The sequence below is a fragment of the Polypterus senegalus genome, chromosome 15, assembly GCF_016835505.1.
Source record: "Polypterus senegalus isolate Bchr_013 chromosome 15, ASM1683550v1, whole genome shotgun sequence".
NCBI lineage: Eukaryota > Metazoa > Chordata > Cladistia > Polypteriformes > Polypteridae > Polypterus > Polypterus senegalus.
The window spans coordinates 117,979,583-117,995,415 of NC_053168.1; the positions used below are offsets into that span (position 1 = coordinate 117,979,583).

General features: G+C 32.8%; 1 protein-coding gene and 1 long non-coding RNA gene across 2 annotated transcripts in view; one reads left to right on the forward strand and one right to left on the reverse strand.

The window, feature by feature from the left end:
* The window catches only part of LOC120516042 (vacuolar protein sorting-associated protein 13B-like), a 614,714-nt gene that overhangs the window by 315,192 nt on the left and 283,689 nt on the right, over window positions 1–15,833 (reverse strand). The window lies entirely within an intron of this gene.
* Window positions 9,578–15,412, forward strand: LOC120516043. The gene is made up of 3 exons (XR_005630761.1): window positions 9,578–9,677; window positions 9,757–9,854; window positions 14,261–15,412. It is a non-coding gene; the product is annotated as an uncharacterized LOC120516043 (long non-coding RNA).

Sequence of the window (15,833 nt, forward strand, 5' to 3'; positions counted from 1 at the left end):
GCCTAAGGTTCAGCTTTCAATGGGACAATGACCCTAAGCAGAAAGTAAAGAGAACACAGGAGTGTCTAGGGAGAACTCTACAAATGTCCTTGAGATGCCCAGCCAGAGCCCACACTTAAACCCAATAGAACATCTCTGGTGTGATCTCAAAATTGCTGTCCACCAACGTCTCAATTTAATCCGAAAGAGCCTGAGAGGATGTGCAGAGGAGAACAACAAAAAAATCCCAAAAACCAGGTGTGCAAAGCTGGTCGCGTTAAAGCCAAAAAGACTCCAGGCTGTAAATGCTGCCAAAGGTGCTGCAACTAAGAAATGAGTAAAGTGTTTGAATACTTCTGTCACTGAGCATTTCAGCTCTTTTACCTTTAATGAATTAGCAAAAAATTCTAAAATTGAGAATTGTCTGATGTGTCAAGAAAAATTCATTTAAATGATTTTAGCACAAGGATGCTGCAACTTAACAAAGCATGAACACTGTATTCTGACACCTATAAATCAAAAGTGAAAGTTGATTTTCCTTCTGCAGAGGATAAAAGACGTGAAGCATACCATCTGTAATTGAAAGTCAACTTAAACAAAAATGAGCCCTGCTTCAGAAAAAAAGCCTAACACAGTTTGTGTCACCATGTGAAATGGGAACCTTTTCAGTGACTGTCCTCAACATTACATTATGCAATTTCTTTTGTTTATCCAGATGAATATGAAAGGAGGACAAAATGCTTATTAAGTGAATAAAACTTATTTCTCAAAATATTTTATTGTATGCTTGTTAACTTAAAGAATATTTTAATGTGTAACACCCTTCTATATAAAAAATGACACCACAATTACAGCCCTTTGTACATTCCAAAAACTTAAACAGGCTACAAACTACTGTTTTCATTAAGAATGTGTGCCTTTATTTCTTTAATAAATATCTTACTACAGAATGCCAAAGGTCACATTCTATCTTGTGATAACTTTACTGTCTAACCACTTTGCCACAGATAAGGATGTATTTTGTTAAACTCAGGTCATTTTGGTGTTAAAAGAGTTTGCAGGGTAGTATGAGATGACTGGGCCACCTACTAAGCATTGCTAGATTCAATTTCATGAAAACTTGCATATGTCCTAATCTCAACACTGCCATTTTGTTAACTTGACAGAATCGATACAATAAGCAAAAACAAAACTGCACTAATTTGACAGTGTAATATATTTGCAAGTAGATTTACCTAAAAGTAAAGGACCCTCTTTAGACACCAGGAACAAAAGGATTATATTTGAATTATGAACAAGTCATGTCAGTCACTATTAGAAAGCAGGACATTTCTTACATTTTAAAGAAAGGTGCGATACAAGATGGGTTTGATTTCTAAAGATTTAGAAATGTTGCTAAATTTGATAGACTTCCTTCTGTCTTAGTCTGGCAGTAATGCTACTGTCTATGAGAACATCGCCTCTAAATTATTAGGGCCTGGTGAGCCACATAAAGTACAAACCCACTTCTTGACTCCATTAACATTCCAATGCAGGAGTGTTTTATGATAGAGCTGAAAAAGCAATAGGTCACTGCTGCCTCTACTCTGGACATTCAGTTTTAACCTCTTCTTGCAAAGGGATGTGTTTACAACAATCTACAATAAAGAAGTGGGGACACTAAATCAAGTGCAACTGGGGATCAGAAATCCTTGTAACTTAACTGAGAGGCTGTATTTTAAGACAACTGAACTTGCATAAGGAAATATACAGATATATTCAAAACATTGTTTTTATAGCAGCCAGTTATATTGAAAATTGTGCACTCACTAGGCAACAAAACTGCAGTATTTCTAGGATGAATGGTAAAATAACTATTGCAAAAAGTAAACAACTGAACAATATTATTATAGTGAATATGAATTATCAATCAAGTTTTTCTGAAAAATTTTAAAAAATCACATTTAGCAAAAAGAGGTAGCAAAAGTTAGAATTACTATGTGAAATAAATAAGTAACCATTGACGGTATCTCCACTTTTCCATTATTATGTGTACAAATCCATACAATTAATGAAATATAAAAATTTACAAATAGTGCAGTACATAGTTTGTGAACACTTTAGAATTACATGTATTTCTGCATTAATTATATAGAAAAATTATATAAACTAGAACAGTAAACAAACACAATATGCTTAAACTAATAACACTAATACTACTAATAATTGTATTACTTCTTGTCAATATGGTGCCCACTGTTTAACCATTCTCCTCAGTGGGCACGAAAAGTACCATAAATAGATGAGAGGGCTAGAATACAAAGAGTCATCACAGTTGCAGGGGATGTGTGACTGGCTCAAAAAAAGAATGTGAACCCTCGTATTTATTAACTGGTTGAACATCCTTTAGCAGCAATAACTGCTACCAAACATTTCCAGCTGGTCAGTATTTTACTTTATTAGTATTTAAGGATTTCCTGTTCGAGAAGCTTTCTTCAGGTCATGTCACTTGCCTTTCAACTGGGTTGAAACCTGAACTCTTACTTGGGCCATTCCAAAACACAAATGTTTCTTCTGTTCAAGACAATTTGTTTTACTGATTTACTTTTCTGATTTGGGTCACCGTCTTGCTGCAAACTCTATTAAGATTCAGGTGACAGAATGCTACCTTGAGGTTCTCCTGTAAAGTTTTTTGACACCAATTTGAATTTGTTGTTCAATTTATGACAGCAAGCAATCAGAATTGTTGGGAGGTATCTAATGTGGTCTTTTGAAAACTTAAGCTGTGCAGCAATGTTTCTGTTGGACAGCATTGGTTAGGGTTAGATTTAGGGTTAGGGTGTACTTTTAAAAAGACCATTACTGTTCAGTGTTTTCATTATTGTGGACACATGGACGAATACTTTGGAAAGTTCAAGAGACTTCTGCAGGCTCTTTTGCTGTAACTTTAAGATTCCTTTTCAGCTTCTTCTATATTGCATGCTAAGCTCTTGATGTGATCATTAGATAATGACCACTTCCAAGAACAGTAGCAACAGTACTGAATTTTCTTACTTTGTAGACAGTTTGCCATACTGTAGAATGAAGACCATCCAGACCTTTAGAAGAGCTTTACCATTTTCTATAGTTGTTATTCAAAGGTGTTCAGATCATTCTTTCGATTGCGGTAAGTTTCAACATAAAAAGATCTTTCTTCAAAAGAGCAGACTGTCACTAGCCAAACTTGGTGTACCCCTTTTTTATATGGAAGGGCAACACCAACCCCTATCTCTAATCTCATCTCATTGATTACAATTTGCTTTTGCTAGAAGTTAAAATATTATATTTTTCAGTCTGGACTGTGAATGTTTTAATGATATTTTTGGTATTGATAAAAAGAAGTATAATTATATGTGTGTTCACAGTTTATGCAGATTTATACGACTATTTTTGTGACTTGGTATATACATAATACACATATTGATGCTGACAAAAAACAACTTATCTGAGAAAAGCAAAATTAGATTTAAGACTATTTTAAAGAAGCAAGTAATTTTAGCAAAAGTTCCTAAGTTATAACTACAATACAATAAAACAAGAGTAATAATGATTTAAAATACATTCACTTCAGAGTAATTATATTTAGCATGTCTGCCAACCTGAGATCTGCTCCAAGTTACAAAATCCTCTGTCATGGGCAAACAAATTGGCATTAAACCATCACATGAAAGTAATACAAGAGGTAAGTTTTCAAGGATCTTACAGGGTTAAAGCTTATCCCATAAAACACAAGACAACAGAAAACAAATGGATAAATGCCTGTTGTCAAGGTGTCCATACAAGTATATGCATTCAAGGAACAATGAATCACATTAGTAAAAAAAAAAATGCCCCCCAATATGAATTTTCTAAGGCATTAGAACACTGAGTCATTTGTTAGATTTTTCAAGGAGTAACTGCTCCAATTACTTTAATACATTTTGTCACAGAAGCTCAGGAGCCCGGCCCTACCGAGATGTCAATGTTGTGGAAGGTCCAAGGGAGAGAGAGTGGTCAGGGCATTAACTCCCTTGGATCGATAGGTGGCACCCCTATGAGATGCTGCAGTGCCACAGACTCCAGCAGGGTTTCATAGGAGTTCGCTGCAGCCATGCTGGGTTCTGTGGATCCTGCCTGGGGGACCTATGGAGGTTGCAGAGCCCTGCAACATTGGGCTTTCATCACACCTGGGATTGATTCAAGATCCGGCAAACAAGCCACCTGGAGCACTCTCAGGAGCAAAATAAAAGGAGCCAGCTGCCACTAATCCAACAGCCAGAGTCAGTAGGAGGAGGACACTTGCCAGGAGGTGTGAAGGTGGAAGGAGATGGAGAGGAAGACAATGCTCTTTATTTGTGCTTGCTGTGTGATACTGTGGACTGTGCTACAGGAGTGGGGAGCAAGGAAAAAGAGCTTCCCAACTTAAATAAAACGTGTGCTGTGCAAAACTTGTGCCTATGTCTGGTATGTTCAGGGCGGCTGCAGAACCCTGGTGGTCACAACGTTTAGGACACTGAAACCAGAATATACAGAAAGTGTAATGCAACTGCACATAATAGACATTGCTAAAATGAAGCAAAGACTAATGATGACTTGATTAGGTTCATAGGAAGAAACATATAAGGAGTCTGTTGTATAACTTCAATTACAGTATAAAAGACAATGTAATTATAGGTTTTGCCATTTAAAATTGTGCAATGACAAAGAGGGAAAACAGTGTGAATAGCAACCCAAAGGGAGAATTTAATAACAGACCAAAGATATGTTATACTTCGTTGTCTTCTACAGACAGCAATTGGAAAATCAGTTTTTTTTAGGGTAAGCAATCACAATGTAAGGGAGTGTAAAGAGGATCACATGGTAACATACAGCTGTTTGCTATTTTAGTTAGTCTTTAACCTGTTTTTATCAAACCCTGTCTTGCTGTTTATCATTTCACAAGATGTTTTTTATTTGTCTGCCTACTGTTTTCTACATTACTTACGAAAGCCATGTCAAACACAACAATAATCTCCATAGAACTTCAAATCATTTTACTGACCTGTTAAAGTATATGTTGTATGTGAAAAACAAAGGCTTGTCACCCTGACTTAGGAGATGTAGTGCTCCTGCTAAGTTCAGAAGACCAAACAGTGTATTTATAAAAAAAAAAAAAAAAAAAAATTATGCAACATAGTGTACATCAGTCCTTTATGATAAGCTCCATTTATGCATTATGCTGAAGTAAATTTAGGTAGGCTTAGGCCACCTTACAGACCACTGCAAGAATACCTTGTTAGCAGGTGCAGCTCTCCTACAAAGCAGGATAGTGAATAATGAGAATATCTGACTTAATTCTTTCAAGACACATGTACTCCCGTGAGCCATCTGGCAAAGAATATACTTATCAGTTCAGCTTTGTGGGGCTGTACGTCTCCTCTGATGTTTGTTTGAGTGGTTTTGTTCCTAAAGTTTAACCCAGGGTAAGACTCTTCACTTATCTCCACTCATGCCACCTAACATCTTTTGATATACTGCATTGTTCACTTTAATTATCTACATACATGACTCTATTATATATTTTTTATTTTTGTAAAGTTATTTCTTACAATGATAAATTTGTCAGGCAACACACAATGCAACAAAGAGAACTTGGTTTGCATCTCAGGTGCTCCCTGTGTTGAGTTTGTATGTTTTCCCCAAGTCTGTGTGGGTTTAATTTAGTTGCTGCACCACAGTCCAAAGACATACAGGTTAGTGGATTGGTGATGCCAAAAACAGCCCTAGTGTGTGTGTCCAACCTGCAATCGACTGATGACCTGTCCTGGTGTTTTTCCTGCCTAGAGACCAATGAGTGCTGGGATAAGCTCAAGCTAGTGTGTGACCCAGCCCTGGATAAGCCAGACTGGACAAACAGATGGATTAATATGAGGAGTACTATTCATCAATATCAAATCCAGTTAACTTTCAGGGTTGTGAGAGATGGAACCTGTTCCAAAAGATTACAGAAACCACTCTTAGATGGGGTGCTGCTGCGTATAGCCACTTAACTGTATTGAATATACTTAATTTGCACATTTTGGAGGAGGTGGGAGAAAAAAGAAAACAGAGCACCTGAAAAAAGGCAGGCAGAGAGTTACCTGGTGAAAATCTGAACCCACTCTTAAACTGCTGTAAAGTCACATAACAAAGCATTGTGTAACCACATCACCCAAGAGTCTCCAATGAGCAGAATTAACTAATTAGTTGAATGATAAACTGAAAAATAGTTTACACAAACAACTTAACAGTCAAATTCCTTCGGTGTTCTTGACCTGAAAGGCAATTGCTTGTAGTTAGTAGTAGTCATGGAAAAGACCTTAGCCTAGCTTACAAAAAATTTAAATCCCTTATTAAACAAAGACAACAATGTAATTAGAACAATGCTGGTAAGTTTAAGCATGGTACTATAAATATGTTACAAACCATGTAGCACAGTGAAAATATTTTAGCTCACAGCATCTAAACCAAACCAAAGAGAAACAAATGAGACACAGTAGTCTAGTAATCTGCCTTTATAAAGAAAAAAAAAAACAGAGATTGTTACTCAAAAACATACACATGTAATTAATTTGACATATTTCAGCATCTTTTATATATTAAATCTTAATGCTATACTGAGTCATTCCAACAAATATTACATGACATTACTCTGTTGTCAATTAAATGTCTAGTGATTATCAAAAAAGGGCAAATAACTAATAACTCCATCAGATTCTTTGTAGATGTTACTTTGAGATGCTCATATTAATTTCTGTTCATCATCCACTAAATCATCCCTAGAAAAAAGGAATTGCACTTATTCTCTGTTTAGGATGTGTAGAGCTGTTTTACTATTCTATTACCTGCACTTAAACGGAAAATCAACAGGCTTGAAAAAGTACAGATAACACAGTCATATAATAAGTAAAAAACTGCAAATCTAAAACTGGTACGACACTACATGTATTAAGTACACAATGCTAAATGAAAAAACAAATATTTTTTATTTTAGAATTGTGAAAAGGGCAATCTCTGAATTTATTTAAAAGTGAATTAAAGTTTGTTTAACCTGAATCACTGTCCTCTTGTACTGACTTAAAGGCAGACTGCCAGTTCAGGGTTTTCTAAAGGTCAAGAACATGCAAGGAAAGAAATAAGCCGTATGCTGAGACCCGAAGGAGAAAAATCTCAAGATAAGGATGAATGTGGAGGGGATCTGGCTTCAATATAAAAGAGAACTTGAGACAGGAAAACAAATGAATACTGAACAAACTAAGATGCATAATAAAGATAACAAATTTATTAAGAACAACTCCTTGTTCCGTTAAAAAATTCCAAATAAAAAGCCAATGCTTCCTATTAAATAAAATTACATGACATTAATATTATTTACGGTGAATATGAACAGCTGAAAACTAATTTAAAGCAAATGATGAATTGTAGGAAATAAAAATCTAACAGTGCAATGGCAGAGGAAGTGCAGTGAATAAATAATCCTTCTCACTAACTAAATCTGCGGAATTGATAACTGTTTTTGAAATACTACATACTAGCAATGTAAAGAGTGCTGAATAGTTTAACATTTACATTATTTAAAGGGACTTTTAGGTCAAGTGTGGAGAGCACTGTGTGATATCAAAAAGTAAAGACAAATATTGTTTATTGCAACAAGAAAATAAATGCAGAGAAATGTTATAAATATAAGAAAAGTTCCCTTGTTACTCTGAACATTGACACCCCTAAGACATGCAATTCAGTACAGTTTTTAGGGTAAAATTGTTTGTACTGCAATTCTTAAACCCTTCCATTTATTCAAATAAATTTGTAGGACTAAAACACTTTTCTCCATATTGGGATATATTCTTTTTAAATCTGAGGGTTTGATAATGCTTGGCGCAAAAATCTCATTAATGTAGTCTAATAACTGTGGACATGGAAGGGGAGAAAATACCTTGCAAGCAATAAAGCAGAAAGTGTAATGTATTTAGCAGATACACCAAGATTTGTCTAAAAATATAGTAGTTATGAAAATCGTGGCAGTGTGTTTTGATACTGGGTCTTAAATTTTATTATTAATTCTAAACTATATATCAACAGTTCAAGTACTGGTAGGTTACAGGACCTGCATCAAATGTAGTAAAAATAGCTGTTCACCATGTATAATATAGAAGTGCACAATATATAAAATAAGTATACATGTAGCATAAGGTTTCATAGTCATTGTATTGTTTTGGTGTCTTCTTCTATGAAACGTTTGTGCTCAATTTAAAGTATACTATAATTGCAAGTACACGTGTGCATTCAATAATTAAAGCTGAGCTCCAGGCAAGAACTAACCCTGGCTAGGATGCCATTTTATTGCAGCTGTTTTCAAATATTATGTGGTTTTAATGTACCCTCCTATAAAAATAAAATTTAGGCTACCATGCTTATTTTTACTTCACATTTAACATATTTTCTTTTCTTTGCACTGTACAGATATCCTCATAATATGTGCATAAGATCCTTGTATAATAAAACTAAAATTAAATTATAACTGAATTATAAACAAAGTCAATGCAATGTATACACAGACCATCTGGAGAGAAAAGCTATAGAAAGGAAACATACCACTCAAGACTGACATTTAAAACAAATTCATTAGCATATCCATCTGTCACACCCTGAAGGAGCTCTTTACATTTCTTACCAAAGAAAACTACACAGTGTTCATTACATATCTGATGAAAAAAATCAAACATTATAAAAGTAAACCATTGAAACTGCTGGTTATCTAATATATTATCACCACAGTGGTTTTTCCTTTCTACACCTCAAAGAGTTTGCCTTTTTAGTTTTTCAAAGTGTGTTGAACCAATTCAACAAAATCAAGCCTAAGTAATTGAAGCAGAATGCAAAAAGGATAAAAATGTGTTTTGTTTGTTTTAAACAATTTCACTATAATTAATAATAGTACCATGTATAAAATATAATCATCCATAACTCATGAACTCCATCACTATAAGGCTTAAGTGAACTAGAGAGTTTGACTGACATAGGTAAAACAGATTTTTTTAATGATGAAAACACTATTATGAATGCGACAGTAGCTATTTTTATGTGTTCAGTTCACAGGGAATGAACAGAGTTGACATGGGGTGCCTCTGCAGATGGATTTCACAGACTTTGAATTCCAATGTGCTTCAGAGCTGCATTCCATTTGAATAAGCACAAGCTTTCTATTGGTTGAAACTTCAGCTCCATGCTTTCCCATTTCACAAGACTGTGAGAACCACTTCTTATGTTACTCTCTTCTTAATATTTGTTTAATTGGGTTAATTAATTACAGCTTAACTAAAATAAAAAAAAACAAATGCTAGCTTCTAAGCAACGGAGACGGCAATGTTTCTTCTTTGCTACATTTTGAATAAATACCAGCCAATCAGTAGTTAAAATGTTTCTGAGTGCTTCATTTATAATATGTGTTTTACTACTTTGTACGTTTTTCAGGGGTTCTAGAGAGTTGTAACATTGGGTAAGCATGGGAAAACTTGTGCTTTACTCTCTTTTTTACAATCTAGTGAGGTTAAGAAAAGGATAACAATCCTCCCACAGTTTACAGTGTTTGGGTATTAGCTGCACTCAACCAGAGAAACTTCAATTTGTTCCGCTAGCAGCAAAGAACACTTCAGATTCATTCACTGCTAAAAGCCACAGCCATGGTTAGTGTACTATTTTAGTTATTACTTATTCTAAAATATTAACTAGATTATTAACCACCTCGTAATATGAAACTTTAAGGAGGCATCTTTTGATCTGCAGAGGAAAAGCTTAAGCCTGAAAATCAGTAACATCGTAAAGAAAATGACACAAAGAAGGGCAAAACAAAGTAGAAAACAGTAAGTGTTACTCTACATGTCTTACTGACAGCTTTTCAAGAGACAATGTATTTTTATTTGGGAATAATAAATGTACATACTGCATAAAATATGTCTGCTACAGTGCACATGAAAATTATCTTAATTTTTAAGTAATGTTTCTCATTAAAATAAAAGAATACACACAGCACATGTGCACACCATATACAGTCGATACATGATATCTGATAAATTCAGCAATTGCTCAGAATATATATTTTTGATAATTATTAGAAAAATATAAGCTTCAACAAAGAAAATTAGCCACAGTTAATAGCAAAAAACCTCTATAACTCTCTGCAATACTTAAAATTCTTACAAAGTGTAATATTTAAAGAAAACTGAAAGAAGAAAAAAAACGGAAATATGATTATCTATTTAAATTACTACAAGTATATATGTTAATACATATTAAAATTAATCACAGTTACATATTTTACTGACTGTGGAGGAATGTAGTCAAGGCTACGAAAGTAATCAAGCATTTGTTTCAAGGGCAGTATTTAAAGGAAGCAGTTAATTTAACATTGGAAGTAGGAGGCTATTCTCACTATCTGAAATCCAATGAACTCTGATCTGGTGGCATCATTCAATTATACAAGGTTAACAAAATTAACCTGCTCAAGAAATCCAGTAGTCCTCTTTTCAGCTCAGACCAACCAGACAATCTGAGATCAAATAAACCATGCATGATCCATGATGTAAAAATTATAAATTGTATGCTTTGATAAATTCATTAATATAAATAATAAGTAAACTATTTAGATAAACAAAGAAAATATTCTATAGAAATATACACAAAATTCACTACGCAAAGCATATATCAGTCTTTACTGAACTACGGATTTGTTCTCAGTTGAAATAAAGTGCAAATGTTTTACTCTAACTAACTTTTGATTATCGCAATCAAAACCTACTCAGGTGTAAACCGGATCACTTCTACTACATTGTTACACAATTCCAAATATGACTCAGCAGCAGCCAACTCTCAATTTCCACTTTACACAGCGCTGTTACCATATTTTGTTTTTCAATAGTTTCTTTAGTATAACCAAAAAATATTATTTTAGTAAACAACTATATCTTATGGGTCAGAATAGTCTGTACTCATCAGACAAACTGAAAAATACTAGCACACTATGTTGAAATATCTAACACTTAAAAACATGTCCTGATAAAAGACAATATAGCATGTCTGATAACTTTGATAAACAATGAAAAAAATGTTCATCCCTGAAAAATATTTTTTTATAGATAGCACTAACCAGATTTTGGAATGTTGTGAGAGTTACCTGAGGTAGCAATTGGAATAAGAATAATAAAAAACTGGAAAAAAAAAAAAAACAAAACTACTATTTTATTTAATGCAAAAAATAACAGTTGTTTTTTTATTTACTCTCACATCTTGTGCATGATGCTTTATTTACCATCATTAATACACTGACAAAAATTTAAAAATCGCTGTAGATAGCAAAGATCTTTACTTCACTGCTACTGACTTTCTATACAGTAAGGAAAAACTAAAATTTACAATAAATAAAAATATGGAAAGATAGGCAAAAATAAATAGTCAATAACATACAAATATTTATTGCTATCTGTCATTGAACACAGTAAGGAAAATGAAGAAAAGGAAAAATATGAACTTTACCAAAATAGTTTTTTACTACAAAAATGTATTGTCCATGTTTTTTCCAGTCGGCTTCTAAAACTTTAGTAATCACTCACAGGTTGATATGAACTTTAGATGAATGGAGCAATAAAGCTTTGGACATTGTGACAATTTGCAGTAACCCACAATACCTGGTTTAACTCATATTGTCAATTTCAACTCCTCAGTGAACTTGTATAAAAGAACTTTGGTTTTATGCGCCTGACAAAAACAACAAAATGAACTGTACCTTTGTGGAAAATAACTTAGTCCCCTCGAGACTTAAATTACACTCAGTAGCCAGCAATGAAGATCAAAATGTTCCAGCTGTTCAAAAGCCAAATGTATGTGTGTATAGCTAGGAAAGCAAACTTTACTTTCCCATGCTTTCAAAAGCCACATGTATATGGCTGTTATAATGATATATTATTGGTTAGCTCAAGTAAGAAAAACTGCTTTATAATGCATGTTTAAACTTTTATGAAGACATTATAAAGTGAAGAACAAAGTGCTATTTTCTAGTAAAATGCAACTATATTAAACACAACAGTTAATACACAGTACATTAATGAAGAAAGTAGAAGAAAAACAGTATCATCACTAAAAATGTAATTTAGTGGAAAAGAAATGAATGTAAAGAAAATGACTAGCTATAAAATAACTGACATTACAGCAATAATAACACTGGATCTCCATTTCACTTGTGCTATATCACTTATTACATTTCAACAAATACCGCGGAAAAAATAATAAAAGTCATTTTAAAATGTAATCAATATTATGGTTGACCAGAAAAAAAAAGTAATTTTAAGATTTTTTGACAAATATATGTAGTTGACTTTTTTATCAATGAAATTTGGTAAAAACTTGGTACAATAATGAAACAGCCATGCACAATGCACTGATTTAGCACTGCCAAAACTGTGTTTGTGTCTATTAGTAACTAGTAAAATTACCACATATTTCAACTTTAGAAGACAGATTTTCTTTCTATTAATAAAGAAAATCCACACACAAAATATCAAAATGCCAACTGGAACTTAACAATAAATCTTGAAAGTGAGAGAACATTTAATACTGCAAATGGCAAAAATATAGCAAAGTAAATACAGTAAGATAAACCTAGCTGTCATTTATGACCACCAGCTGTGTACTCATATGCATAATTGCTTTAAACAAATATCTGTGCTTGGTCAGTCTGAATAAGCTACCCTCATTAAAAATATTTATATGCAACCTTATGCACACAGACACACAATATATATTTGCAAACATTTGTTTATATATACATACATATAATATATACAGTGTATTTCATCTCACTGTATTGCATGCGTGTGTGTTTTGTATGTATACACACACATATGCACACATATACATATAAATATAGTTTGTGTGTGTGACAGTATATGTCAAAGCAAAAATACAAGTTTGTCACAAGATGCACCTGCTCTCATTATTTTAAAAACTATTCCCCCACCCACCACTGCACCTGTTTTAGACATCTCCTGCCCCAGCAGACTGAGAACAGCTCAGTGCATTTGGCACTTTACTTTCATTTTTTTTCAAGACAAACTTAAATCAAGTCATAATTCTCTATAAGATATGTAAATCATAAGTGTAACATTATATTTCCATTTGTTAAAAACAAAATTAAAGTGGCAGGAGAAGTTTGATGATTTATATTTCCCATAATTAACAAAATATTTCAATAATTAAAAAAACTAAATCAAAAGCTGCAGAAAAAATGAAACTGACGTGCATTTTACTCTGCTCAGTTCAATGAATTACTTACTCAGGTTTTACTCATTTAAAAAATATATATATTTTTGTTTTTTCTTTCAAAAAATCTTGAGCTTTGCATAGATTCATTTGCAAAAAAAAAAAAAAAGAAAGTACCAGTATATTTAAAAAAAAAAATCTATCAAGACTCTTCTTCAGATATAAGAGAATAATCATAATGAACATGTTAAGCACAGTTGATTTCAGTAGAATTTCTTACATTTTTATTTCTCCGAAATTGGAATGATGTACTTTAGTTATTGGTTGAAAACCCTCAGTGTCTTTAATTTAAAAAGTAGTAAATACAATAAGATATAAGAGCCAGAATACAAAATCTATTATTTAGCAGTGAGCTAAAAACACTTGACAGACTCAAACAACACTTTGTGAAAACAGAGTTATTTTTATATCTCCAACCATTTTAGGTATATAAATTGCATAAGTAAATAGTGGATAGCACTTTCTTTGAAATTTCAATATCAAAATTATATCTGTAAGTAATATCCGTCATTTTAATAAAACAGTAAGAACAATGAGTATCTGGAATAAACTGTATTATACATAAGTAGCAAATCCCTATATCTATGTTTGTGTATGTATGATAATAGACAGTTTCTGCAAGATATTGTGATCCCATCTGTCCCATAAAAGGGTAATAATCTGAGAAAAACAGGTTTAAAAGTAATTAGGGGCTAAATATGTTCAGTATTAAAGTGCTGAACATTCTCAAAGGATTGATTCCTTGCTGCTTTCATAATCCTTTTCAATATGTTTAAATTAAGATTAAAGATCACTTTGTTCCTGTATTCCCACAACTAGTGAGTATGGTAAAGAGATCAAACTCTGCTTTTATATGTAACATCTTTAACATTTGCTCTGCTTTCTGTGTGTTTGATTAAATGTAACATTTTGAAATCCCAGAGTTCTGAGAAAAGCATAAATCACTGTCTTGCAGCTGCTGTTTGACTGGAGAAACACATGCACTTTCTTCTTAAGATCTACCATCGCAAAACCCCAAAGGACATGGACAGAACACCTGCAAGTCTGCATCCAGTTCATTTTTCAGCAGCAAAGCACCAGTTCATACTTCCCTTGCCACTCTTCATGAACATACATTTTAAGTGACAGAAAAAAACAAAAATGCTGATTTTGCACAAGAAAAAGTTGTAGTTCAATTAAAACTAGTATCTGCTTAGAATCCATAAGGAGAACGTTAAAATCTTTAAATGTACAGTTAATTTTACTGGGCAAACATGTACAGTATCTGGCAACATATCAAGGAATATAATGAGGCAGATTACAGTGTAATGAAAAGAAGCAACTAAATGGAATGTCAAATTATTCTCACAGCTGATAAGCCCAAGTTGCTGGCCTGTCTAACATTCTCATGAGAGCCTCACAAGTTCTGCAAATACAGATTGAATAAATGTGGCTAACACTTCAAGAAATTATGCTAGGCAATCTTGCCCACAACATGGTGCATTCTTGTGATAGAATTACCACACTGTCAAATTACTATTAACAACATCTAAGAGAAAAAAACATTTATTTTTATACCACGTTTTTCAACAAACAATGTACTGTAGCTCAAAGCGCTTTTCAAGAGGACAAAAAAGTAGTTATATGCAAAGAAAAATAAATTAAAATTAGATATGAAAAACAATACATAAGATTCAATATAAGACAAAAAACAATAAGAACCAATGAATGCTTTAATTAACTGTTAATTAGTAATTAAGACACTACAAACACTTCAAAATCATAACCTAAACAAACAAGTTGCAAGCGATATTTGACTATGTGCCATACAGTTTGATGAAATGTGACGAACTGCTTTATTTTATCAGGTTATTCTATAAATAGTTGATAAAATGATAATCATCCATACTTTACAATATTTAACTGCATTTCTGAATTTGAGTTCAACAATATTAATGGACAGATATTGTTATGTTCAATTTATACTATTATTTAAACAATTCTGTACCCTTATTTGTATGCATTATTTATTAATTAATTTGCAAAGTGGCAATTGCCTTTTACTTATGAAATGAGCCTACATACATGGAAAAGTAATATACAAAAATAAATAAAACCTGAATATTCAAATTCATACTGATTTCCTGTTTTGTAAGTAGTAAGTACATATGTCTGTTTCGGGATAACAAAGAATTATGTTGTTATATTTTTCAAAATGAGCTATATGACAGCAGTAACACTTTATAATGTCTTCTTATTCATTTATATTACACATTTAATAATGCTCTATTTAAAAATATTTCCAGATCTCATGAAAAAGCAAGGTGACAGCTGTCACATGTAAATACAGTAATTATAAAGTTGATTTTTGCCTATTAATTGTTAACAGAGCTAACCACATGGGTTTTATAAAGCATATAAAAAATAATGTAAAAAGATACAGAACCACTGTTTTAATGGGTTTAAGTGCATTCAATAGATCTCTGAAAAATAGAATAGGGGTACATATTAACTTGTAATATGTGTCTTCTGACAAATGATGCCAATTA